Below are 24,641 nucleotides of genomic sequence, written 5' to 3' on the forward strand. Positions count from 1 at the left end.
CCAGAATCCCCTCCTCCAGGAAGCTCCACTCTTCAGGCTCTTCACAGGGCAGCTAATTCAAAGTCGCAGAGAGAGGGCATTCATTTCTTCACCGCTGTGGCCAAGTACCACAGAGAGGCCGTCCTCACCCTCCCCGGATTCAGGTCCGGCCTCCTGCTGGAAGCTGCTGACTGCCTGTCTGGGAAGAAAGGCTCCTTGATCCCCTTTGTGGTAACTGCAGTTCAGGTCTGGGCTGCTGTTGAGGTCGGCACAACCCCAGATACTCACGGGGGAGGACGGAGAGCAGAAAAGCACTAACCTGCTTGTGTCAAAGCAGAAGGGAAGGAGAAAGGAAAATCTCAGACAGACTGGGAATTTCATTCATGAAAGGGCATGCCTTCTTAATCCCCATTCTGGTCTTTTCAGCCCGGAAGATTTCAGATTAAGAGACCATGAGGAAGGGGCGCCTGGGTGGCTCAGTCGTTAAGCATCTGCCTTCGGCTCGGGTCATGATCCCAGGGTCCTGGGATCGAGCCCCACTCGGGCTCCCTGCTCTGTGGGAAGCCTGCTTCTCCCTCTCCCTCTGCCCCTGCTTGTGTTCCCTTTCTCGCTGTGTTTCTCTCTCTGTCAAATAAATGGATAAAATCTTTAAAAAAAAAAAAAGAGACCATGAGGAATGGGGACACCTAGTGATATATTACTTCAGAGAGCACCTTGGGGTGTAGGCTGGGGGGTAGCCCCATTTTCTGGGCAGCGGGTGGGGGCAGAGGCCTGCAGCCCTCTTCGATGCTCACCCTCAATCGTAGTGTCCCTTGAAGCCTTCGTGGAACTTAGGGACTGCAAGGTGTTCTGGGGGGAGCGGCGGGGGAGAGGTTTCTGTGGTTAATTTGTCAGGGTTCCAGAGAAACAGCAAATAGATTGTGTGTGTGTGTGTGTGTGTCTGTCTGTCTCTCTCTCTCTCTCTCTCTCTATATATATGTATATGTATACCGAGGGAGGGAGAGGGAGATTTTTGAGGAATCAGCTCGTGCAGTTATGGATGCTGGCAAGTCCAAGATCTGCAGGGTGAGTCAGCAAGTCCAAGGCCTGAGACCCAGGCGAACCACTGCGGTGGCACCAGGTCCCAGGCCAGCCGGCTTGAGACCCCAGAAGACGTGGTGTTTCCGTTTGAGTCCGAAGGCAGGAAAAAGCCAATGTCCCAAGTTGCAGGTAGTCAGGCAGGAGAAATTCTCTCTTACTTGGGACGGAGTTGGCCTTATTGTTCTTTGTAGGCTTTCAACAGGTTAGGTGAGGCCCACCCACATTTGGGAGAGCGGTCTGCTTTCTCCAAGTCTACCAATTTCACGTCATCCAGAAACACGTTCACAGAAGCAGCCAGAACAATGTTTGACTAAATATCAGGACACCTCCTGGCCCAGTCAACCTGACACATAGAATTAACCATCACAGGGGCGCCTGGGTGGCTCAGTCGTTAAGCTTCTGTCCTCAGCTCAGGTCATGATCCCAGCATTCTGGGATCGAGCCCCGCATCAGGCTCCCTGCTCGGCAGGAGGCCTGCTTCTCCCTCTCCCACTCCTCCTGCTTGTGTTCCTGTTCTCGCTGTCTCTCTGTCAAATAAATAAATAAATAAAATCTTAAAAAAGAACGATCACAGCAATCCAACGAATTTGGGGAATTCTGTACATGATAGCCCTGTCTTAGACCTTCCAGTGCATGCTAGTGTGTTAAAAGATTCTGTGAAGGTCTGCAGTAAGAAACCTATTTGACTGGCTCACCCAAGTGCTTTCCTTATTGATTTGGCAATGGTACTTTTTTTTTTTTAATTTTTTGTGGAGGGGGTGTAGTGAAGGGGCAAGATGCCTGTTAAAGTCCCATGGAACTGGATTCCGTGGATGATACACTGGATAACAGTGCCCTGGAGACATCAAGTGAGACATCACGGGACCTCAGAACTTCCTCTGTCATAGCCTCCATCCCTGCAAATACTTGATTTTGGTTTCTGGGTCGTCTGGCCTCCCTCATCTCTGCTGAACCACACTGGTTGCAAAGAAGGTGGCCTGCCCACGATTGAGGCTCTGGTGCGTTTTGAAATTGCCATGCACTGTCATGGTCTGACTGCGTCCGAAAGTGAAAGGATGCAAGAGAGAACTTTCTGAGAGTTCTTAATGAGGCTGCCCTATTGGGTGCTTCCTCAGTGCTGTCTGGCACGGGGCTAAGTGATTCATATGCATGATCTTATTGAATCTTTCCAACCACCCTTTGCATTAGGAACTGGTATCTCATTTTACAGAGAGAGAAATAGGCACAGAGAGTTTCTGTGACTTTCTAGCAAGTGGGAAGCCAGGATTTGAACCCAGGCCTGTGTACTCCAGTACCGTGCCCTTTACGGTGGCCATACCAGTTCCCACAGTATGGCCGGGAGACCCTGAGGAGCCCAGGAAACGGACTCCTCACCAGGCCCAGTTTGAAATTGAGCAGTTTATCTGAACTGGTAAGATTCCTTTGGATGGTAGAAGGGAAAAGTGGAGGTGTTTGGGAAAGGGGGGGACACATAATGCCAGTCAGGGAAGAGAGGCTTTGTGTTTGTAAAATGTGTTCGCATTTCAGAGGGAAAGACAGAAGAACACTGGCTTAGAATATCCTGGGCCGTTGTCCCCTTGCTAGGGACAGACAGACAGACCCTGTTCAGCTTCACTCGGGACATGAACGGCCCGGTGCCCCCGGGGTGATCCGTGAGATGTCCAGGCAGGTGGAGGCCGTGACGGGCTATAAGACAGTGCTAATTTGGAGCAGGACTTCTGGTCCCGTAATTGGCATGACTTGGACGAGTCTGGGTGCTCTCAAATATCTGGCCTGACACCTGCCTGCTAAGTGAGTGAAGTTGCTGCATCCTGTTTTGCATGAGCGTGTTGCGTAGAGGAAGAGTGGTATGTGGGTGTGCGTGTGTGTGGCTGGGTCTGTCTTCAGCAGCCAGTGTCCCTCAGGGCCCTTACCCTGCCACAGAAACAAGGACCCGGGAGCAGCGTGCTGCATATGTGTGGATGTGCAGACGTGTCACACACGAATGTATTCCTGCCTCGCACAGTGCTTTTAAACTATTTATACTATAATCACATTGTAATGTAATATAATGTAGTATAACATAGTGTAATATAATCTCCTTGTTAATCATTGGTCCCTCCCACTAAAATTAAAGCTGCCTGAGGTCAGAGACCTTATTTTTAAAGCCAGACAGTGTCCAGAACATTGCAATACCCAATAAATATTATGAATGACTAAATGAAGGGATAGACTGCTAGGGGTGGTCTTTTAGTAAGTACCCTGAAATTTACACCTTTATATAAACTGCACTCCTTCAGTACAGCCCCTCTGGAAACTGCCCTTTAGCTACCCCAGCCTCCATCCTTTCCCCCTCCCTCCTACCCCTTCTCCCCACTTCCCCTGCTCTTCCTCTCCTCCTTCCTTTCCCCAACCCCTCCTCCAGTTTCCCTCTACACCTCCCCTCTCCCCTCTTCTCCTCCCCTCCCCCCCCTTTTCCTCCCTCTCCTTTCCTCTTCCTCTCCCCATCCCCTCCCCTCCTCCCCCCTGCCCCTTTTCCTCCCTCCCCTGCTCACTTAGTATCCCCTCCACACCCTGGTGCTCAGCGTCATCTGTGGGTCCAGCCCAGCCTCTTGAATATCCTTAATGATGATTTTGACTTTTTTTTCTAAGAGACAGAAGTCATTTGGAATCAAGCGTAAGAGCTAGTTTGTTGGCCTCGCTGGTAACTAACCCAGAGATGATAAATGAAGTGTGGTAATCAGACTAATATTTTTTGAATATGATTATTTTTTTGAGGACGGCCCAGGGCCCAGAGGGTGGGATGGACTGCCTTCTAGGTATCCGCGTGAGGTACTGTGAGAGCTTCGCCTTGGATAGCAATTCATGGGCAGTATCGCAAGAGGGTAGAATGTGCCTGGAGTCTCTCCCCATGAACCGGGGTGGGGGGGGTGGGGGGGGTGGGGGGGAGGGGGTGGGACGTCCGGGAACCTCTGCAAACCAATCAGGGAGGGCCATGGACAAAGCCTGGAATCTTCCAGCTCCTGCTGGGGTCAGGTCGGTAAACCGCCCTTAGGACTGAGCTCCTTTCCTGTGCCACGCCTTCTCTCCGGCTTCACAGTGTCACGGTGGGGCCATGGCAGGTGCCAGCCCCCCACACTCTGATTTTCCCTCTCCTGTGCTCAAGCCCAGCCCTGCCCTTTGGCGGGCATCTTATTCTACCCTGTGCCTGTTGCCTGCCTGAGAGAGCAGCTGCCCGGGGCCTCTGTAGGGGCGGACTGTGGCCAGCCTCACGGTCTACCTGTCGCTGGGCCTGGCCAGTCCACGGCGCTGGCCCTTGGGCTGCAGCGCCGCTCCCTGCCCAAGCTCCAGGAGCACTGACCCCGGAGCACTGGGCGCGGAGCCTGGTTTGGAGCCGTCGTCCGTGCGGCTGCCTCACGGTTTAGCACAGAGCCACGCACGCTCCCAGCCAAGGCTGTCCGAAGATCCTCACGGACCCGTAGCATAGCGTACATATTTAAAGGCCTCATTAATATAATTTTTATTGCAAAAATTATTTGGAAGCATTAAAAATTAATTTGGAATTTGTTGGATACAATAACTCATTGAATTTAAAATAGGTTCTGATTTCTTGGGCATCATCAAGCCAACTTCTAATTAAGAAAATCTAACCTACCAATTATTGTCAGATGTGACAAAGTGTTTACGAATATACCATTAATAAAACAAGCTGATGTCATGTTACACTTTGTGGACATTTATTTAAACATTAAAGTTTTTTTGATTTTGCATTTTTTCCTTCACATATTTGGGGATTAATCTTTTTTTTTTTTTTTTTTTTTTTTGGCATATTTCATCCATGTGAAGGTAAAAATTCACTGGCCCAGAGGCTCTGTGTATATAGAGCTGAGTGGACACACCAACCCTGTTCCAGCCCTGGGGGGTTACAGGGGAGGGATGGCGCAGGGGAGAGGTGGAGAAGACGCTGTTGGCCCGGAGAAGTCCAGAGCGTCTGAGAACCAGTTGGGCTGGTGGAGCCTGTGGCTAGGAGTCAGGGCTAGGTCCTGGACTCCGCTCTGATACTTAGTTAACCTAATCTGTAAAAGGGCTTTTGAACCTTGTTCTGTTGCCTGGGGTGCCTGTCCCCTAACTCTCCATAGACCCATTCAGCCCCCCCTCTTTTCTCAAAGGGCATGTTAGTTACAATGGCGCTCCAAGCTTCTCTAATACATGTAGTGTTAAGAAGCCATTAATACTAAAGACAAATAAAGACAATGGGGTAGGGAGTACCCTCTGTCATGTATTAGTTTGTTCACTTGCATGTGGTCCATCTGGACCCTCTTCCTGAGGGCAGGGATTGTATTTTGTTCACAGCGGCGGCTCCAGCACCTAGAACAGTATCTGGCGGCCAACTTTACACAGTAAAGAACTGTTGACTCCATGAATGAGCCAGTGAATGAATCTTGGCCCCGCTGCCTCTGGTGGCCGTTGGGAGAATCAGGCGAGAGATGCCCTGTTCACGTGATAGACTAACGTGCCAGGCCCCAGGACTCAGAACACGTTTTCTATTGGCTGGCTAGGTGCTCACCACGTGGCTCACAGAACACCGGTTCTCAAACTTGCATCTTGGTAACAGTGACTTGGAAAGCTCGTTAAAGGACGGATTGAAGCCTTGCATCCAGAGATTCTGCTTCCATGGGTCTGGGGCAGAGCCCGAGGGTCTGAGCATCACACACCTTCTGGGTGAAACTGATCCTGCTGGTCCCCGGACTATACTGGAAGAAGCCTTCCTGGAGAACAAACTATGAATTTGGCTTCATTTTGCAGCTAGAGACACGATCTGGGTGGGCACCTGGGGCATGTGGGTGCCTCCAGGAGGTCACGGGTACGAGGTGACTGCCTGGTGATCGTGGCATAGGGCACAGAGGTGCTGGCATCGGGGGCTCAGCAGCCCAAAGCTAGTGAGACGTGTGGGTGAGGGCAGCCATCTGCTGCTTCCCCAGAGCAGGAGTGGTTCTCCCAGCCTGATCCTCGTGGGCCGCGTGGCCTGTGAATCTCTCTGGTGCAGCCTTGGATGGGCGACCATTGACGCCGGACGGTGGGTCCTGGCTCTGTCTCTCTGACAGACACGCAGGCAGTACACAGCATGCAGGCCACCTATGCCCCAGCAATCTGTGAAGACAAGGTATAAGGCTGGGGGCACCCCTGAGTCACCAGGCAGGTCGGAGGGGCCATCAGGCCTTGGCCCCAAAAAAGTGCAAAAATCCGGGCCCGTCGTGGCCTCCGGTCATGTGGCCCTACTCACAGATTCATTCTTTTGTTCATTCCACAAAAATGTATCAGGCATTTTCTATGTGGACACAGAGATTAGTAAGACAGTCCCTGTCCTCAAGGAACTTGACAAAATAAGTCCCAAGGCACAAGATGTATATAGGGCAATAAGCAGCCCCCCCAATAGACCGCAGGCACTCGGTAAATCTCAGTAAATCTTGAGTGAGCAAGGTGCTGGGAGAGCGTGGAGGAGAGAATGAGAAACACACCAGGGAAGGATTCTTTAAGAAGGAAGGCGGGGGGAGCGCCTGGGTGGCTCAGTCGTTAAGGGTCTGCCTTCGGCTCAGGTCATGATCCTGGAGTCCCTGGATCGAGTCCCGAATCGGGCTCCCTGCTCAGCAGGGAGTCTGCTTCTCCCTCTGACTCTCCCCCCTCTCATGTCCTCTCTCTCTCAAATAAATAAATAAAATCTTTAAAAAAAAAAAAAAAAGAAGGAAGAGGGAAGAGGCATTCCAGATAAAAGGTGTGGAAGTCATAAGATATTTGGGGAGTGACAAGAAATTTGATGGGAGTGGCGTAGAGAAGAGAAGTAAAAGATAACTTTCATTGAGCCATTCCTGCCAAGCAGGCAAAGGTAAGCTTTTTCCACACATCATCTCCTTAACCTTTGAGATGGGTCCTGTTGCTACCACTCCCATTTCTCAGTTGCATAGCCTGAGGCCCAGAGACTAAGTCAATGCCCCAGGCCATGCAGGTAGTAAGGGGCAGGGCCAGGTGTTAAACCACTCACCAGCTGCCACTTAACCAACAACGGGAACCTGGATTTCTTCATCTGTAAAATACAACACTTGGGCTTCTCTTGTAGATTTCTTGGAGGGATTAAGAAAATTAGGCATGAATGCCCATGGAAAATCTGTGAAAAGGTCACAGGATTCCCGAAAAACCTGGTAACAGTGGTTGCCTTTGGGGAGGCTGTGTAGGGAACCAAGGACTAGACGAGAAAGAACACACCAGTCCCCGGCTCACTTATTGGGCCTTTAGTGTGGAAAGGTGGAATGACAAGGAACCTTCGGGGAAGGTGTTGGGGTGGGGGTTCAGTCTGAAAGGAGGAAGAAGTTGAGGCTGCTGTTCCTGGAGTAGGGACGGCATCTGTCCCTAATGGACCCTTCCCCTGCGCCCCCAGCCCTTTCTCCCTTGCCGGGGAAGGACACCCTGGCGACAGGCGTCCGCCTTCATACAGTCTGCACGTTTTATCTCTGCAGACTTCTTGCAGACTTGGTTTAAAGATCTCAGCTCAATACCATTAGTGTATATCTGCAGAGGGCCCTTTGTAAAATTGATTAGAAAGTGGGCTTTTGCATGTGGGGTGGGGGGTGGGGGTGGGACCTAATCGGATTTGAGCACTAGATGGTATCTAATTCCCTGCATCTAGCAACTGGCTGGGGGACCTCCCTGGGAGCCAGGGCCCCTAATTTGGTTTGCGAATACATTAGCCAAACAAGCTGAGGGGCTCCTTTGGGAAGAGAGTTTTTGGGGGATGGGGCAGGAAGATGGTGGGAAGGCTGAGGGAATAAGAAGGGGGTCTCTCTGCTAAGACCTGGGTGCAAACTGTACCTGTGATTGCCAAGGGTGTGCATTTCTGACGGTTCTACCCAGTCCAGGAGAATGAAGCAGACTTTTAAGGGGACTTGTCATTGTATTGCTTGCCATTTGTTGAGTCCGTATGTATGTATATTTTTCATTTTTCAGTCTTTTTAAAAAGAAATATTCACATGTGTAATAAAAAAGTCCAATAGTATGGGAATATAGGTAATGACTGGTGTGTTACTCTTTCTCCCCTAACCCTTGGTTCCCTATAGTCTCCCCAAAGTAACCACTGTTACCAAGTTTTCTGTCAATCTTGTATCTTTTTGCAGATTTTCCATTCCCGTGCATAGCTTTCTTAATCCCTCCAAGAAACCTGCAAGGGAAGCCTAGGTGTCCCATTTTGCAGATGGAGAACTTGAGGCTAAGATTGATTAAATGCCATTTGATGGGTGGTAGGGCCAGGATCTAAAATGTCAATGGTCCGGCTTTAAATCCTGGCGTCTTTCCGTGGAATCATGTGCACTTCTTGAAAAGAGAAGGGGCTGCTCAAAGCTAAACACGAGGCGCTTGGATTTTTACTTATCCAACTCTCTTCTTGGGTCCACTCATGTGCTGTCATTTTGTCCACTTGTACCCAGGCATACTCAAAACAGGAGGCAAATTTCCAAGGGCATCTTTGTTAGAGTCTCCTTCAATTCGACAGCCCTTCAGGAGAGTGAGCTGAGTGAATCCTTGCTTGTTTTAGTGGGATCTTGCAGCCAGGCTCTTTCTGCCCCCTTCCCTACCAGGCACTGTGTGTGTGCGTGTGTGTGTGTGTGTGTGTACATGCCAATTGTGCATCCTACAAAGAAAGTGTGGCATCAGAACCTAGGGTCAGTGTCCAGCTTCGTGACAGATAATAACAGTACCAACCTCATAAGTATCTTGGGAGATCTGAATGATAATGAAGGCATGGCATTGGTACAATTATATATTAGCAATTATTAGTATTGCTAGCTAGAGAAACTTTAATACATTACTCATCCCTTCTGTGCAAGTTACGCTAGCCAGAATATAAGAATAGTATATTGTTCTAATTATACTATTATTTAATATCTAATATTATTTAAAATAGCATTGTTTTAAATAGAATTAGTATAATTCCAGGCATACAAGAGATGCCTGATAAATGTGATTTCCCATTTTTCTTCCTTTCCCTTTATCAGCTTTAAATCAAGATCTTGGTTCTCTCTTATCCCTCTTCTCAATCTAATTTCTGTGAAGTGAACCAGTTTTATTCCCCGCTCAACGCATTTATCGAGCACCTGCTATTTACTTGGCACTTGCGCTGGGGCACAGAGGCAAATATAGGCCATGGACCCTGCCAGCAAGAGGCTAATAATCAGATAAGGAGACTGACCCAGAATAGGGGGATCAGTTGCCCCGTAAGCTATCTGGGGTGGGGGGATTGGGGAGTGCTGATGGGATAAAGGAATAGACTTATTGACTTTATACTCTCCACTACCTCCGTTTCCCCTTTTGAAAAGTGGAGCTATCTTCCTTTTTTGTTTCTTGGTATTTAGAAGATGTGGAACAAGCTGACTGATGTGGCTTCAAGCCCCCTCCTCTACTTCCCATTCACCTCTCCCCAACACCAAGCAGCCCATACCTCCGCCACCAGCTCTGCTGGAAACATGGGGCTGTGGCTCATTTGCAGGGCTGCGGGAATGCATGCACTGCTTACCTGAGACCTTCCAGCCCCACTTCTCCTTTCAGTGGCTCCTACCCATGAAGGTAGCATGCCCCACCTGCTCCTGACAACCTCTGCCCCTCCCCCTATGAGCTTTCACCAGCTCCTTATCCCAACCCCAACCTCTCCCCACAAGGAAGGTTGTGTAGGGACCACAATACCTTAGCCCCAGTGCTGTGCTGTAAAGCCCAGAATTATGTAACAGCTGGATTAACAGCGATTATTAGATTTGCTTAAAGATTTTCCGTTTACACAAGGATTAGTGCGGGGTTCCTTTAAATAGCCGGCTTTGCTAATGAATTCATACTGCAAAGAAAGGGTGCAATGGGGGCAGGGGGCAGGGGACAGGACTAGGAAGCAGAAGGCCTGAGTTCTAAGCCAGCTGTGAGATGGGCATTTTACCTCTTGGAGTCTCCGTTTCCTTGTTGGAGAAAGGGAGAGGCGGCTGCCCTGCTCAGCCGGCCGCCCCGTTGACGGCGGGGACCCCGAAGGCGGTGTGTAACCAGCTGCCCTGCAGATCCCAGGTGGCCGCTCCACCTGCATGGCCTTTGTGCGTTGGGGGGGGGGGGGGCGGCGCAGACCAGCACCGCAGGGCGTGGGGTGTGATGCGGCGAGCCCCGCAGACGCTCCAGGATTGCTGCGAGCCAGCCCCGCAGAGGTTCCAGCGCCCAAACCCCTTCCGGTAGCACCCAGGACTGGGACTGGCCCCTGCCCACCTCTCCATCCGGATCTCCTGCTCTGCCCTCACCTGCGGCCTCCCTGGCCCCGCCCCGTGCCACACACCTCTGTCCCTGACTCCCCAGGTGTTCTTCCCTGGATGTGTACTGCAGCTTCCCACCTCTGTGACTTGGACGTGCTGGCCCTGCGCTGCCTGGGAAGCCATTCCACACCTGCTCCCCTACTGGCCTGGCTAACACCTCACTTGTCCTTCAAAACCGCCTAGATGGCGCCTCCCCCAGCAAGCCTTCCCGGACCCTCCTCCCCTAAAGAGAGCTAGACACCCCTTCTCTCTGCTTCAAGAGTTCCCTGAATGTGAGTGTGTGACTCTGTCATCACACTTGTGAACACGTTATTGCCATCGTTCACTTGTTTGTGTCTGCCATGAGCTTCCGAGCTTAGGGGCAGAATCCCTGTTGTGTTCCACTCAGTAAATGTGTGGTAAAGGAAATCAAATAAACAAGTAGCAACTACTTTTTATATGAGGCAAATGAGGGGGGGCGGGCGCCTGCCTGGCTTAGTCGCTAGAGCATGTGACTCTTGATCTCAAGGTCATGAGTTGGAGCCCCATGTACGGGGCAGAGATTACTGAAAAAAATTAAAAAATATATATATATATGAGGTAAATGTGCTTCATCCCCAGGCACATAAAGCCCCTGTCGTGCCCACCCCGGGAAGCATATCGCTCGTCCTTCAGGGTGTTAGACAACAGGAGTCCAAATAAATCCTGGCTCTACCCCAGCTGTGTGACCAAAATTCCTTTGCCCCTCAGTTTCCCCATCTGTAAAATGGGATCGTCGCGGTTCTGACCTCTTAGGGTTGCTGCGAACAGGAAGCAAGTCAATATGTGTGCTGCACTTAGTGCCTGGACGTAGCTCCGTGTTTGACGGCGGATTTTCGTATCAGGCCCTGGAATTCTGCCCCTCCGGATCCTTCCCCAGGCCCCCAGTATCCCCAGGTTGCTGAGCTTGCTATTTCACTTTTTCCTCACTCCTGTGAACTTTCTCACTTCCCTACCCACCCCAACCACTCAGCACAGAAATAATCCAATTTTACTTGATTATTAGTCATTACTTTCTGCTGCTGTTTTTGTTTATTACTTTTTTTTTTTTTTTAACCATTCTAGATTTAATTGAGTTGATTGATTAGCACAATCACTGACTGGAAGGAGATACTCTGTAACCCTCTCCTCCCCCAGCCTGTATTTTACCCCAGAGAGGACCAGGGCTGACTGCTGGGGTCCAGGGCTCAGCCCTTTTCAGGGCTTCTGCTCAGAGTTGCAGTGGCATGGCTTGGTGGGCTGGGAGCCAAGCACCTGACCTTGTCTGGCAGAGTGACCTGGGGCGCGTTCCTTACCCTCTCTGAGCCTGAGGTTTTTCATCTATAAAAAGGGGATTGAACTGAAATGAGCCTTCTGATCCCTTCCCACCCTAAAATTCTATGAAAACTCTACATCTAAGCTCCCTGCTCATCCCCGGTCTGTGAATCATTCATTCATGTATTCAGCATCACTGAGAGCCCCCTCTTGACCCAGCCCTAAGCCAGGTATTGTGGGATCCAGATGTGAGCAAGGCGAGGGTCCTACCTTCTAGGATCTAAGGGGGGAAGCCCAACAAGCAGCAAGTCTAGTGTTTATAACTGTGTCCTACGTTGAGCAGGGTTTCAGAAGGGAGTCCCTGACTCTGGAAAGTCGTAGAGGGTTGACATGTGGGTTCAGTCCAAAACAAAAACAAATCATAAAAAACAAAACTGAATAGACCAGTTCGAGGAAGGGACCTTTATGGAGGGCCCCTGTGTGGCAAGTACTGTGCTGAACACTTTCTTCTCCTTTTCTCTTTAATCCTCATACCAGCCCTCTGAATAAGGGAATGTGATAACAGTTTTACAGATGAAACTGCTGAAGCTCAGAGACGCTAAGTGGCTCACCTGAAATCGCACAGCAAGAGAGTGGGAGAAGTAGACATTGAAATGAGTATGAATGACATCAAAGAGTGTCTATCCTCTTCATACAGTTTCACACCATGTTACAATATTCAATAATTTGAGAAAGGTTAAAAAAAAGTTGAGCTAATTTTCCCAAATAGCACTTCTCCCTTTTCATTTTTGCACATTATTTTCCATGTGTACCCTTTTTATATTGCATACATGTGTAGCTTGTACAAAGGCCCTGAGGTAGTAATGCCCTTGGAGTATTTGGGGAAGAGAAGGAGGTCCATGGGGCTGGAACGAGGGGAGAAGAGTGGAAGGGAGCCAGGGCTAGCTCAAGGGGGGCTTTGCAGACCAGAGTTGGGCCTGGATTTTATTCTCAACATGTTCTGCCATTGTCTTCCAATTCCTCTTGTATCAACAGCTCTGCAATTTAGCCCAGTGGATGTGGCATTATTTACCAATATTGAAGCTGTTTCCAGTGGGGTTTGTATGTGTGTGCGTGTGTGTGTGTGTGTGTGTGTGTGTGTGTGTGTGTGTGTTGGAAGTAAATACTACAGGTCACATTTCAGGCATGTGACTTTTTGCATCTGATGAACGATCGGAATCTAAATCGGTAGGAATGAGGTAACTGGTTCAGTGTTTGATCATTTGTGTGGCTCTCGGCCCACAAGGCCACACTGTGACCTCTGACTGGAGAGAGGACAAGGTGTTCCAGGCGGTGGACTCGCGTGCGTGGAGGAGCAGAGCTAAGGAAGAGCCAGGCTTGTTCGGAGGCTTCTGGCCGTGAAGCAGGGAGCCGGGGGTCGGGAGGTAGATGCCTCCTGAAAACAGGTCGGCATGCATGGCCTTTCACCTTCTCTTCAAGAGGCAGAGTTGGCGCTTTTACAGTTTTTATCAATTTTTAAAAACTTCTTATTAGACTAATTTGGCATTTACAGAAAACTCCCAGAGCTAGTGCAGCGAGTTCCTATGCGTACTCCTGTGGTTTTGCCGCTCGCTCATTGCTTACATTACCCTGGTGCATCTGTCCCAGTGAAGAGACTGACATTGCTACGTGCCCGTTAACTACACTCTGTATTTTATCCAGATTTGAGTCCCTTTCCCACTGATGCCCTCTCTCTCTTCCAGGATCCAGCCCACAATCCTCTGCATTTGCATTTGCACTGCATTTGGTTGTCCTGTGTCTTTAATCTCCCCTGGTCTGTGACAGTGTGTCAGACCTTCCTTAGTTTTCGTGACCTTGACAGTTTGGACGCATGCTGGTCAGATATTCTGCCTTTGTATTTTTAAACTTTCTGTTTCCATTTGGAATCCTGATGTTGAGAGGCCGTGAAATGTGGAGGTTAAGCTCAGAACTCAGGAGTCCGAGGGGCCTGGGATCATCGCCTCTGACCCCGACCCATGAAGCAACATTTAACAAGGAAACCTGCCCTTACAGGAGGGGTGAGAATACTTACTGCCAGGGGCCTGATGAAGGTTAACTGGGTAGACGAGTAAAGTGCTAGTCAGCTGGATTTCAGTTTCAGTTTCATTAGTGGGTGGGCACCTGGTGGGACGGATTGTCCAGGAGACCTTGGTCACTTCCTCTCCAGGAGCCAGTTGTGAAATGCCACAGGGTGTGACAACTTTCCAGGAGGCTGACACTTTGCACAGGTTTTGAAAATAATATCTTAATTTGATCCTTATCATAACTCCATGAGGCAGCAAAGATGGGTTTTCCCTGCTTTCGAGATGCAGAAACTGAGGCTCAGAAGGTCATCAGGAACCTGCTGAAGGTCATGGAGGAAGGAAGGGGCAGAGGAGAGACTTGAACGTGGACTTGGGAGGGCCAATATTTGATGCTCCTCCCAGCGTAGCCTGGTTGAGCCGGCCAGCGGCTGGGCAGGCAGCTGTCAGCGGGTGTGCGTGGAGAAGCCCTGCTCTTGGGATCCTGGGCTGGAGGGCTTCTGTCTTTGGGGGCCGGAGGACTGGCATTTGGCTCGGCAGACGCATCAGGGCGGGAGACTGGAGAGTTATGGATTCCCAGTCTTTACATGTCATATTGATCTCAGGCCATTGTATTATAGGCAGTGTTTCATTTTGTAATGTGCATTTCTTTTTTTCTTTAGGTGATTTCATTTTTAACCCTTGAGTTACCTGTGAAACCAGCATGAGCCAAAAGCTCGTGACTGGCGTCCTGCTTCCCAGGTAAATCTCAGGACCAGTTAGTCCAGCTTTCTTCCACAGGGCCCCTGTGTCACCCCCTGTATCATATGTCCTCAGGCCTCTCTGGCAGATGGCTAAAGCTGTCTCCATTTCCCTGGAAGGGAAATAGAATGACTGAGCCCAGAGAAGGCAAGTAACTGTCTCAGGGACACACAGCCTCAGAGCTGGGGCAGAAGCCAGACCAGTTAGTCACTGGGTTTTTTTCTACCAGACATAGTAAGAACTCAGAAGACCCTTATGCTGTTTATTTAAAAACAAAAACAAAAACAAACCCAGAAATGTAAACTATAAAAATGCAATTCTACCCTTGAGAGGCATATTTGTGTGTGTGTGTGTGTGTGTGTGTGTGTGTGTGTGTGTGTGAGAGAGAGAGAGAGAGAGATAAGGGAAAAAAAATAGAAAGCAATTTTGGCACCTAGGCCAAAAAACCAAAATTTACACTTAATTCCACCAAGGCACACAGAGGTTGGAGGGGTGGGTAGTCCTTTCCAAAGGGGCACCCCCGGGGCTTGTAGCTGCCATTCCTTTGATATGGGGGGTTCCCATCCCATCCACTTTGAACTTTCTACATTCAAGGCTCACAGCCCCCCATGCCCAGCTCTGCACACAGATGACGTGGCCCTGGTAATTCTGCTGCTTCTAAGTGACATCTCTCCCGCCTGTCCCCCGTCACCCAGTCACGGCCAGGTGTTCAGATTTCTGAACAGCCGAGTATCTTCTGGAGCAGGCTGTGTTCACCTGCTGGTCCTGGTGGCCGGCCTTGATCTTTGTAGGGGTGGGGGTGCCCAGAGTGGCTGAATTCCCAGACATGTGTGTGGGGATGGATTAGAGATCAAGGCACGACCCTTCAGTGGGACATAGAAGCCGTGTGCCTCAACATCTGTGTGCCTCGATGGATTTTCCCATCTGTAAAATGGGACTAAAACTCCAGAGCTACTGTGAGGATTAAATAAGCTTCTGTGTGCAAACCGCTTTGCACGTTGTAAGTGCTTAGCTAGAAAGGAAATTCAGTGTTTGGATTCCACTAAATCATACAGCAGCATTACTGTCCTTTTGTGTTTTTCTCCAAGGGGCTTCCATGTCTGTTTTCTCACTGAGTCTTTACAACAACCCAAGAGAAGAGAGTAGTTTTGTTGGATGCAGTTAACCAGTGTGGCGGCTGAGGTGCAGACGAGTGTAATGCATTCATTAAAACAGTGGGGGTGCCGAGGCCCGAGCCAGAGGTCCGGGGGGGCGGGGGAAGCTGGCTAGGCCAGCTGTGTCCTGGTCCGGCCCGCCTGCCAGCAGACCCTGCCCCTCCAATCTCCACTCACGAGGACCTTTCTTCTCCTCCTCCCCCCTCCCCTCCCCAAGAGCAGCTGTGTTCCCCAGGCCTGACCGAGAGCCCCACCAATCCCGTCTGGTGCCGGCGGGGGGCGCTCCACCTCTCAAGCCAGCGGCAGGACTTGTGTCATTGCCGGCAGCATCTTGGGGGGATGAAGGTTGCATTAGTGAGCAGTGATTGAAATGCAAAATAACATTTTGATCGAGCCAGCAGGCTGTTTATTTATCAGATCAATAGTCAAACTGCTCCATCTGGAGAAGTCCTGTGTGATAAGTGACAGGGGTTCCAAGGGCAAGCCTGGTGAGTCCACCCCGGACCCCCACCTGCTCAGATGAGGGGAGGGCTAAGGAGCCTGCGAGTGACCACCCCCGCCTCTGCTTTCCCCTTTCCTCATTTTCTTCTTATATATCCAGTTCCTAGAGGAGAAGCCTGAGACCCATGTTGTCAGACCCCCCCCCCCCCTTGCTGGGCCTGGAAGGACCCGTACCCAGAAGAGCGGAGGAATCATAGCAGTAGCTTGTGTTTATTGAGCACTTACTGTATGAGGTTGGGGTGTGGCCGTGAACCCTTCCCTCGTACAGAATCAGGGTTCTGGCTCTGAAGTCAAGGCAAGCTTTTCCCAACCCTCCTTCTTACAGGTTTTCATACATGACATTGATTTTTGTTTTGTTTTGTTTTAAAGATTTTATTTATTTATTTGACAGAGAGACACAGCGAGAGAGGGAACACAAGCGGTGGGGAGGGAGAGGGAGAAGTAGACTCCCCGCCAGGCAGGGAGCCTGACTCGGGACTCGATCCCAGGACCGTGGGATCATGACCTGAGCCGAAGGCGGATGCTTAACGACTGAGCCACCCAGGCGGCCCTGACATTGATATATATATATATATATATATATATTTTTTTTTTTTTTTTTTTTAATATTTTGAAACCAGATTTCTCAATTAGTGGGTCTGAGATGTTAGCTTCTCTAACATCTGTAATGTTTATTTAAAAACAAAAACAAAAACAAACCCAGAAATGTAAACTATAAAAATGCAATTCTACCCTTGAGAGGCATATTTGTGTGTGTGCGTTCCTTCTAAACACATCACATGATTTTGGGTACTTAAAAAAAACACACACAAAGTAAGAAAAATCCATACATTGTTCGTAAAGCCTTTAAACCAGGATTAGCGGAGTTTGATGGGCACTGAGGGCAAGGTTGACCCTTTAGCTCCTTTCATTGGGGATTGTTGGACCTGGGTGTCTGGGCTCTGCTCTCACAGCACTGGCTGGATTCCTGTCCTGTGGCTCAGGCCCGGGACTGTCCCACCCTGAGAGGGTGCTGGGCTTGGGGACTCCTATCCCACCCAACTCTCAGACCTCGTTCATTTGTTCACTCAACCAGTGTTTATGGAGCCTTGTGCCTGGAGTGTTCTAGACAGAGGGAACAGCAGGAAAGGAAGAACAAGGGTCAGAGGCCGTGCGGTGGGAGCACAGTGGTGTTGTCAAGAAACAGCCAGGAAGCCAGTGTGGCTGGCCCAGAGTGGGCACGGGGCAGAGCGGGCAGGGGACAGCATCTTTGGTGGTGGGGTCGGACCCTGGGGGCCTTCTGAGCTGCTGGGGTGAGGACTCCTGCTTTCCTGGCAGTGGGATGGGAAGCCCTGGCAGTTTTGAGCAGAGGAGTATTGTGACTTACTCCCTTTTGCTTTGTAACTCACTCCAGCACTTTCTGGCCCTGTGACCCCTGCCAAGATAGTCAGCCCCTCTGCAAAATGGGGAAAACGATAGTACCTACCTCAATAGGTTGTTGCAAGGGGCGTAATGCATGCGGTCCCGTGCCCAGCACGGAGTAAGCCCTTGGCAGGTGCGCACTGTCATCCGCATTACAGAGGTCAGAAGCAGGTTCCCAGTTGGCTTCAGGGCCAGGCCCCCGCCTGTCCAGCTGAGTTAAGACGTTTCTTTGTCATCTGCTCCTTAGCACAAAGACTGAAAAATTGAGTCTGGAAGAGGAAAGGGTGCGGGGAGCCCCAAGTCTCCTGTGTCATCCCCGCTGTGCACAAGGCCACATGGGAAGGCCCACTGCCTTGGCCAGGTGGTGGAAGGAAGCGTTGTCCCCCTCACTGGGTCGGCACACTGCCCCGCAGGAACACACGTGGGGAAGTGGGACTTAGGCCCAGCAACGGTACGCACAAACCAGACCCAGGTGTGTGATTGCACAAGGAGCAGAGGGGAGGTCAGCAGTGTGAGCCACGCACCTTGCATGTTCATTCAGTCCTAGGTTGCATCAACAGAGGTATAGTGTCTAAGATAAGAAGGGTGTCAGTACTGCTCTGCTCTGTGCCTATCAGAATGTACCTGGAAGGCTGGGCTCCGTTCTGATGTTCCTCTTTGTGAGGAGTAAACAGAGCAGAGGAATTACTCTCCACGGAGGACAAAGTGTGGGCAGGAGTGATTCCAGGACTAGGGGAGGCTGAGCCTCATAAGGACAGGGCTTCCCAGGGAGCAGGAAGCCGCCGTCAACAATCCAGAGGGCTGGCGTATGGAAGAGGGGGTCAGACTTGTTCTGTAGGTCCTGAGAGAGTTGCATGAACTATAACTGGAAGAAGAAGCCAGAGAGAAGAAATATTTTTGCTCTTGACAAATACTTTTTTTTAAAATACACTCCCGAGTGGTGGGAGGATGAGATAGCTGCCTCCTGAACTAGGGATCTCCTCATCCCTGGGGTCTTTAGTGAAGGCAGGCAGCCAGGGACAGATCAGAGGCCCTTTGAGGTCCTGGCCTGCTCCGAATGCGTCTGGCTGGAAGAGGGCCCTGCCTGCCTCCCCCCCCACCCCACCCCACCCCACCCCACCGCTGCCTCCCACACAGCGGTTTCCCCGAGTGCCTCCCTCCCTCTCTTTCTGCAGGCTCTGCTTAAATGTCACGTCCTCTGAGAAGCCTTCTTTGGCCGCCCTACCTGGCACTGCCCGCATCCTACCATCTGTCCCCTTCCCCTGCCCTGATCACTACCTGAATGTGTACTATTTTGGTTGTTTCCTTACTGTATTAGTTAGGGTCGCTAACACTAGCTATTATTATGTACAACCCCAGTGTTTCAGTGGCTTAACACAGCAGAAGTTTCCAGCTTGCGCATGTGATGTTTTGGGGAGGGCATTTGACAGGTAGCATTTCATGAGGTTATTCACGGGCCCTGGCTCCTTCCAGTTTGTGGCTCCGCCATCCCCCGGGGCCCTGGGACTCCCTCCTGGGCCCTCTGCCTGGATCCTGTGTGGCTGCCGATGGGGGACGACAGAGCAGGGGGTGCAGGGCGGGGAGGACCATGGGAGATTTTGATGGGCCAGTTGGGGAAGTGGCTAACATCATTTTGCCCACATGCCATTCGCCAGGACTTAGTCGATGGCCGCAGCTCACCGAAAAGGAGGCTGGGAAATGTAGTCTCTCTGACGTCTAGGAAGAAATGAAATTGCTTTTGGTGAACTCATAGCAGTCTCAGCTACCCTTATTTATCATATTCCATTGAATCCATGTCATCATCTATTGTTAAAGGCACCATTATTCTTGGAACCACTAATCAAATTAAACTATAGCATGCCATCGATTCAAGATGCATTCTGATTGCCAAGACATTGAAATATGAAAAGATGGTGTAGCTCAAGGTCAATGAAGTATGGTATTGTCACTCGTTGAGGGCAGGAACCTGTCCACCTTGTGCACTAATCCATCCCCAGGGCTAGGATAGTGGCTGGCACACAGTAGATCTCCGAGGAGTAGTAATGGAGTGACAGCGAAGGAGTAGGTGAATGGATGAGATGGTATGTGAATTGCTCTTTTGGTTAAGTATCAGAATGCCCCAGGTGTGAGCCATTGTGTCAGGGAATCAGACTGTGCTCCCTCACCTGGGCAGAGGTGCTGCTGGGTTTTTGAGCAACTACCAACAGCGAAGAGGACTCCCAGGACTCTGCCCCTAGCCAGCACCCTTCTCGGCTGCCCGCTTCGATTTTCTGCTCCCTCGCTGCACTTTGGTGCGAAGTGTGACCTTGCTCACTCTCGAGCTGTCCATCTCGCACTGCTTCTGTCCCTTCAGAGGCGGCTCGGACGGCACACATCTCATGGGAGAGACTCGGCCCAGCTCGGGTCAGGTGCACAGCCCCTGGGTCAATCAGCTGGGCCAGCGGGGTAGAGGTCTGTAAGAACGTGGGAGCTCCGCGTGTGCGCACGCTCGCTCATGTTCATGCCAGTAAGAGATGCAGAATGTGGGAGGGAGGTGTCAGCTCCCAGGAAAGAAGCCAGTTAGTTCAGATAGCTGGTTCTGGTAGTGCCTGAATACGGAGCCCCTTCGCCTGAAAAGGGACTTTCTGGGCGGAAGTTCCCACACACAGAGAAGCATGCAAATGCATGATTAAGTGGTGGATAGGCAGGTGCCCAGATGGATGAATGCTGGGAGGAGGAGAGAGTAAGCAGTCTTGCTTGTGGTGGGATTGAATGTTTAAGGGACTCGGAGTGGAAGCCATCTCATTACCAAAAAAGGGTGCTGTAACTTCGGCTAGCAATTATTTATTGAGCATGTACTGTGTGCCAGGCACTGTTTTTTTTTTAAAGATTTTTATTTATTTATTTGAGAGAGAAAGAGTGAGAGAGAGAGCATGAGAGTGGGGTGAGGGACAGAGGGAGAAGCAGACTCTCCGCTGAGCAGGGAGCCCTATATGGGACCCGATCCTGGGACTCTGGGATCATGACCTGAGCTGAAGGCAGACGCATAATCTACTGAGCCACCCAGGAGCCCGCCAGGCACTGTTCTAAGCTCTTTTCCGTATTAACTTGCTAATCCTCGAGACCACCCTATAACATGAATATGATAATTATCATCCCCATTTTTTAGATGAAGAAACTGAAGCACAGAAGGGTTCGATACCTCGGAAGGGACCGAGCTGGAATTCAAACTCAGGCAACCCAGCTCCAACCACTAAGCTCCATGGCCCAGCACCGTGGCTACTGTGAGGCTTAAGTGGCATCTGGAAATTGCCAGATGTGTTCAGTTATAGGAGGTGGGAGGTTTATACCACATCGTGGCTTGACGGAGGGTGAAAATACAACCAGATTCAAGAAGAGTTCAGATAAGTTCACAGATGTCAGATCTCCAGTAGCTAATGAAAGGAAGGATGCTTGTGGTGTGGTTGGGAGCATACTCTGAATTCGTGATGCTCTCCTTCCTCCAGACACCCCCTTTTGTGGTGTTCAGAGCCCAGCGTTGGCTAAGAGGGCCCAAGAGCCACCTCTGGGTCCTGCTTGGGGGGGGCACTCCACTAAGAGGACTGCGGTGAAGGCTGATGTTTGGAATCGGTCCCTCCAGAGGGGCCCCTGCGTCTAATTTGCTCAGAGCCACACTATGAGCCGCTGTCCACTGTGGGCTGGAGCTCGGCCAGTGGACAGACCCTCCTAGCTGCCCTAGGACAGCGGCTCCACGTCCACTTGCCTCCCCCCTGCTTCAGCAGAGCATCTCTCTTCTCATTATGATGGATGCAGCCTGGAAAATCGTGGATGAAAAGCTCCGATTGAAAGGCACTAATTACCCATCATTATTTTCCACGCCGTAATTTGTGTGGAACGAGATTTCAATCAGTTGTCCGGGACCAGCCCGGTTTTGACTAATCTTTCCAAGACAAGATGCTTAATTACAGATTTTTGCCATAGTTTCAGCACTCGGGGGGAGGCAGGCTCTCGCTGAAGCCAGTTTGCTCTTGGGTCGTCTTGCGGTCCTGGGTCCCAGAGGGGGCCCCACGGGGTGTTAGCCAAGTATTCCTGGGGAGTTAAAATCCACATAAAATCCAGACGCCACCAGAGCGGCACTGTGGTAGTGTGGTGGCAGAGGGAGGGTGGCAGGCGGGCCACTGTGTCTTTCGACCCCGAGCAGCCCCCCAGCCAGCCTGGCTCTCTGGTTAGTAACTTTGAGCGAGTCCCGGCTTCTCAGGCCTTCAGTTCCTCACCTGCAGGTCACCGGGGTGGGCAGCAGAATCTCTGGGAACTTTCAGTCCACTGACCCCCGCTGTGCTAGTGTGGCTGTCCAGGAAAACGGGTCTGTTGTGGAGAGATACACATATGCCAGATTTCAGTCGCACAGGAGCGATAAAAACACCATTTATTAAAAGAGGTGATTCAGACTACTCAGGGGGGAAATCAATTTGAATTTACAAAATAAAGGAAGTTTAAGAAAAAACATATGTAATTATAAAATATAAATATATATAATATAAAAACATATGTAATTACATATATATATAATTATTGGATCTTGCATGTACAGAATTGGATTAATTATAGTCCTTGGTTCCTAATACTTCTCACCATTAGCCACCTCACCCTTCCTTCCTTCTTTCCTTCCTTCTTTTCCTCCTTCCTTCCTTCCTTCTTTCTTTCTTTCCTTCCTTCCTTCCTCCCTCCCTCCTTCTCTCCCTTCCTCCCATGTACTAAGTGCCCACGAGTGCATATCCCAACAGGAAGCTGGGATGGTTATTCACATTCAGCCATGCGGTCCTCCCCATCCTGTCCCCCTGTTAAAGGCTCCTCTGCATTCTTTAAAATTTTTATTTATTTAGTTTTTTTTCCAAAGATTTTTATTTATTTATTTATTTGACAGAGAGACACAGCGAGAGAGGGAACACAAGCAGGGGGAGTGGGAGAGGGAGAAGCAGGCATCCCGCCAAGCAGGGAGCCCAACGCGGGCTGTGAGATCAGGGCCTGAGCCGAAGGCAGAGACTCCCAACGACTGAGCCACCCAGGCGCCCCTGCAGTCTTTAAAAATTTTAAAGGAAGTTTAGCTGTGCTACTTTCAGGTTCCTTGAGGGGCTGGTTCATGACAAATAAAGCCTTGCTGGAAGGTCTGAGGGTCTGTTATAATGAATAGGTCGGGTGGCCCCTGGTTAACGAATTAATTATGGAAATGTACATAAGAGTCTCTCAAGTGTTCAGAAACCATTTTTCTTCTGTATAGTGGATTCCCGTTTCAGGCTTATTTATCCTCTTAATTTGCCTAACCAACCAATTTCCCTCCTGGTAAATGGCAAGTTCCTTATGGAATCGTCCTCCGGTCTATATCTGGGGACGTGGTTGAGGGAAGAACTTTGCTGGGTTGAACCACAGGTGGCCAGAGGCTGAATTTTCTGGAAGGGGTTTCCTGGGAGAATGACAACAGCAACCAACGTCCACGGAGTGCCTGCTCGGCACCAGCTTGGGCTACACGTTTTGCCTCCAATCGTTTATGTTCACGCAGAACAGCCCTGTGAAGGAGGTGCTGTGACTGAGCCCATTTTACAGATGAGCACTCTGAGGCTGAGAGAGAGTGACCTCAAAGTCAACAGCTAGTATGCGGCAGAACCGGCTCATCTGCTGTCAGAGTGCAGGCTTTTAACCCTTAAGTGACAGAGCTGCTGTTCTTGCTCTTCCACGGGTGGCCTCAGCACAGAGCCAAGGGAGGGCTGGGAGGACAGCCCCTCTGGCATGCCACTGGCTTGTTATGTGTGGTGGGGTGGGCTCTATCCCACAGAGGAAAGCAGGCCAGACCTGAGGCCAGCCAGGCCCGTCCAGACCCCTTCCCTCCGAGAGCTTCTGTTCCTCCAGAAGCTTCCCTCCAGCTGCCTGCCCACCAGCAGGCCATCGTGAGGGGGCCAGATCCCTGGGAGTCCGGCTTAAAAGATTACAGTTGTCTCTTGCTGGGACACTGGAATTTCTCCTCCTCTACAGATATGTGGCTGGCAAAATAGCTCAACAGTTTGGGTTTCATTCAGAATCTCCAAGATTCTGTTGGTCTGTGTATGAGGAAAACCTTCAACCCACTTCGTTGTCCAGCAGAGCCCCACCCCCCCACACACCCCGAGGTGAGCTCAGGCACCCCTGGAGGCCAGGCCACTCTGGGGCACAGGGCGCCACACCGAGTGCTAAGAGGGCCAGAGGCGGAGAGCTGGCTGGGGCGGGAGGGAGGCCAGGCCTAATCAGATGGTGGTGAAATTGAGGGCGTCTCTGGCTGTGCTTCTGTTACCCATGGATCACAGGGGCAGTGATGCCTCGAGGGCCTTCGACAACTGGCTACTGCTCTTTCGAAGCCTGCTTAGTTGGGGCCTCTGTCCCCTCCCATGAAGTCAATAGTCATCGACCCGGTTGGGAACTGGGTCCCAGCCGACCACAGATGATGGACTCGATGTGACTCCCTCCTCCCCAGAGTGAAGTGTCAGCCGCCTCCCCTCATCCTGAGGCTGCGCCCCCCCTGCACGCCATCCGGGCGCCCACCCCGTGGCCACATCCTCCAGGGCCTCGGCATCCAGGCTTCACCTCGGACATCTTCCCTGACCCCATCTCCAAACCCCCAGCTTTCTCGCTCCTTCCTTTGCTCTACCTCAGCCTACACCCCCAGAAACCAACATGCTCCTGGCCCTTCCCCCACCATTTCCTCCCACTTCTACCCTTTCTGCTATGACCCCCTCTGTCCGAGACCTGCACCGTTCATTGGCCCAACCCTCTGCTCCTGGACCCCCTGTTCTCCCTCTTCCCTCTTCCATCTCTGTCAGTGATTCTCATCTGGGGGGGGGATTTTCCCAGCCCTGTCTGGAGGTTTGGGTTGTCCTATCTGGGGCAGGGAGGAGGCTGCTACTGGCCTCTAGTGGGTGGGGGCCAGGGATGCTCCGAAACATCCTACAGTGCCCAGGATGGCCCCACAGTGAAAACTACCCTGCCCCAAATGTTAGTAGGGCCGAGGTTGAACCCAGATCTAAGCTGCTGGAGGACACAGGGCTCCTCTGCGTTGCTGGCCCTGCGGAATGAAGCCATTCCGCAGCGGCCTGGTAAGCCCGTATGCCCTGATTTCTGCTCTCTGCTCCCTCCACAGCTTC

Source organism: Halichoerus grypus, chromosome 8 (assembly GCF_964656455.1).
Source record: "Halichoerus grypus chromosome 8, mHalGry1.hap1.1, whole genome shotgun sequence".
NCBI classification, from domain to species: domain Eukaryota; kingdom Metazoa; phylum Chordata; class Mammalia; order Carnivora; family Phocidae; genus Halichoerus; species Halichoerus grypus.